The sequence below is a fragment of the Akebia trifoliata genome, unplaced genomic scaffold (genome assembly GCF_017979445.1).
Source record: "Akebia trifoliata isolate Shusen 1 unplaced genomic scaffold, ASM1797944v1 Contig01317, whole genome shotgun sequence".
NCBI classification, from domain to species: Eukaryota; Viridiplantae; Streptophyta; class Magnoliopsida; order Ranunculales; family Lardizabalaceae; genus Akebia; species Akebia trifoliata.
This window is the reverse complement of record NW_028237666.1, coordinates 42,421-46,095: the sequence shown is the minus strand read 5'-3', so window position 1 is coordinate 46,095 and position 3,675 is coordinate 42,421. Positions and strand designations below refer to the sequence as shown.

At 37.3% G+C, this 3,675-nt stretch overlaps 1 pseudogene; it reads left to right on the top strand.

Moving 5' to 3' along the window:
* The first annotated feature begins 1,392 nt into the window (after positions 1 to 1,392).
* Positions 1,393 to 2,511, top strand: LOC147380540 (putative methylesterase 11, chloroplastic pseudogene; annotated as a pseudogene).
* Positions 2,512 to 3,675: the final 1,164 nt, after the last annotated feature.

Here is a 3,675-nt window from a genome sequence, read left to right as displayed (position 1 = left end):
CAAAAGCCCCCCTAACCTCCCATAAACCCTAGTTTTGGAGTCCCAACTCCTTACCTAACATCCCTCCTTCGATTTTAGCCTAAAGTACACCTAAAAGCCCTCCAAAAACACTCTAAAATTCATAATAAACTCGAAGAGTCCAGATAAAAAAAAAAAGATACCTTGCATCGGAGATCAGAAATCAAATCCGGAGACAGAACGAAGCAAGGGAGTATGGTACAAGGAGTAATTTTTGTCGGATCTGAGGGAACAAAGTCTTTGCTATCGGAAAGGTATAATCTCTTATTTATTTTTTTATTATTATCTAGGTTTTTTAGCAATGTAATTTATTTGGAAAGTTAGTAGAGACCTACTTTGGCCGGGCGGGGTTGGTGCCTAACACCTTCCAACCCCGTAACATGATCCCTGAATTCAGTTTTTCTCGATTCTAGATTAGTTTTTTATCCGTTTAGAGTCATTGATCGGTTCTTAGACCGTAATAACTAGGTGACGACTCCCAAACCTCAAGGGTCAAAAGCGGATCCGCGCACCTTGCGGATCGAGGGCGCTTTCAGTGGTGACTCCACTGGGGACTTTTGAGGATCAGACTTGAAAAACCCCGAGTATGGGAGCATTGCTAGAGCGACCTAGGCTGTTTTTATTTTTAGTTGTTAGTTTACATGTTTATTTATTTATTTTTTATTATTGATCATATGTTTGGATCATGAATATTCCGCGTTTGCATGTTAGTTTTACTTTTGTTTTTTTTATTATTTTTTATAGTTCGATTAGGGGTCATTTGGAATGACTCTAAATAATGCAAGATTTCAACAAGTTAATTCAGAGGGAATGATGAACGTTGAATCGTGGAATTTTTTTTTAGTTTTTTAGTTTTTTATTTTGTTCGTTAGTAAGGGCGTGTTAATCTGCCCTTTGGCTGTGTTTTTTTTTTCTTCCCTTTTCTCAAAATTTTTTTTTATTAAAGTAGGTGCGATTTATTTTTTCAAACAATGTTTTTTTTATTTGTTTTTATTTTTTTTTAGTGTTAATTTGTTGGTAGGTTTTTAGTCATGCTCTTCTTTACATTACTAACAACAATGGGCTGGCAGTAGGTGTTTAAATCCAATTCATTAAAAAAAAAAAAAAAAAAAAAAAAAAAAAGAGGTTTTGTCAACAGCAACGTTTTGGATTGCTTGTAGAAGTGGGGTCTCCCTAGTAGAAACTCATATTTAAGGGACAAACCCTTAACGTTTTAAAGTTGAGATGTGGTGTGCTATTAGTAGGCTAGTCTTTTTATTTTTTCCATCTTCTTCTTCAATAAGAAGAGCAAAAAAATAGTAACAAACCAGAGAGAGAACGTCCTCTCTCTCTCTTTCTCTCTCTCTCTCTCTCTCTCTGTTTGATAAAGAATCCATGGGGAATCTCTGCTCCTGCATCTCTCCCAAAGAGGTGAAGAAGAAGAACAAATCTTTGAAGTGTTTCTCGAACACTCCACTTGGTATCAACTCTAGCAATCGATGGAGCAGGAACCGATCTTCCAAGAAAGAAACTCTAGACAACTCTGTGATTCAAGAGCAAGCAATCATTGCTACACTTCTTTTTTAACATCACCAACAAAATGGTACTACTCTATCCTTTGATCGATCTAGTGCTCTAAGGGGTCCAACTCCAACTACAAAGAAGCATTCTTTGCCGAGAAGTTCTAGTTCTAGGGATCGGTCTCTCACCGATCCTCTTATTCAACCTCATCAACTTGTTCATGGAGGTGGTTTTGGTGTTTGGTATTGGTATAAAACCATAACACATCTAGAAGAAGGTGGTTTCAAAGTTGATGCCGTAAACCTAACTGGTTCTGGCGTTAATTCATCTGATACAAACAGCATAGCAAGTCTAGGTCAATATGTAAAGCCACTTACTAATTTCCTTGAAAAGCTTGGACACGGGGAGAATGTGATTTTGGTGGGGCACGATTTTGGTGGTACATGCATACCATATGTTATGGAGTTGATTCCATCTAAGATAGCAAAAGCTATTTTTATTGCCGCACCAATGTTAACTAGTGGACAGAGTACCCTTGATATGTTCTCCCAACAAGCAGTTTCAAATGATCTGATGCAGCAAGCTCAGATATTTTTGTATGCAAACGGGAACAATCATCCTCCAACTGCTATTGATATGGACAAATCATTGCTGAGAGACTTGTTATTTAATCAAACTCCTACCAAGGATGTTGCACTAGCTTCAGTGTCGATGAGGCCGATCCCCTTTGCACCGATTCTCGAGAATCTCTCTCTTTCTGATGAGAACTTTGGCTCTGTCAGAAGGTTTTATATAGAGACTCCAGGAGATGATGCCATACCATTCTCTCTTCAGCAGAACATGATAAATCCAAACCCTCCTGAAAGTGTCTTCCGACTAAAAGGCTTTGATCACTCCCCTTTCTTCTCAAAGCCCCAAGGCCTACACAAGCTCTTGGTCGAGATCGCAAAGATTGAAGCCTCGCTAACATGATCAAATAACTGGTTCATACATACACACATGCATATGTAATGTGCGTGTAAAAGGTAATAAAATTCATGCTTTATGATCATCCATGCAATCAGTAGGCATCCATGCATGTGTGATTCTTTTTTCACATTTTTTGGAATAACAAAGGGTAGTTCTTTAAAAAAAAAAAAAAAAAAAAAGATGAAAAGAAATGAAATAAGACGTGTAGTTGAATTTTCCCTAGCATTCATACATATATGTGCTTGTTTTTTATTTGTGTTTTGCTAAAAATAAAAATAAATAAAAAACGTTTAAAAAAAAAAAGAAAAAGAAATTGGGTTGGATTTCAAAAATCAACCATAGGGGAAAATATTGGTCGAGTCAACTCAGTTGAACTCGTGTTGTATCACGCAACATGCGTGGTTTGGTCTTAACATATTGTTTTATATGTTTTCACAATATACGTTGCTTTAATACCCCGATGTTGAATGTGATGAGTCAGGTCGACTTGGTTGGATCTCATGCAATTCAATAGTTGTTCTCAATGCATTCCTTTTATGCTTCATGTGATATTTTTCCATGTTATGTGATGTTGAATGATATGAAATGAGTCGACTTAGTAAATCCACATTTGGATAGTTCATGTGCTAGCTTAAGGTCCATGGTGTCCTTTTGATACCCGATTGAAGTGATCATACCCCTTGGATATTTTGATTGATTGAACCTTAAGTCTCACATGTTGATTGCTTGATTTTAATTAATTGATTGGCTTATGATCGATTATTTTGGTGTTATAATTTTTGCCTATTCGATGTATCATGATCCTGATTGCTATATATTTTGATGCGCACGTCTTGATCTTAGTTCTAATGTGATGGTTTTTTATTAGTATTTATGTAATAGTCATATTGTGATAATCTGATTTGGCCCATGGGCCATTTATCTGAAAAAGGCCCCAGGCACGTCCCATCCTGTTTTTCATACACCACATGCACGTTTACTGTTTTTCACACTTACACGTCCTATATAGCCAATGTGGCACTAGTGCGTGGCCCGGTCTCTTCGGAGATGCGACATCATTCATGAAAATCACAACTCCAGTCACGTACCTATATCAAACTGGGGGCATCAATACCGTCTGATCAGGTGATTCTGAGAGGTATATTGATGCACCCAGGCTGGAGTGACCTGAGCCTTTAACCTATTGTG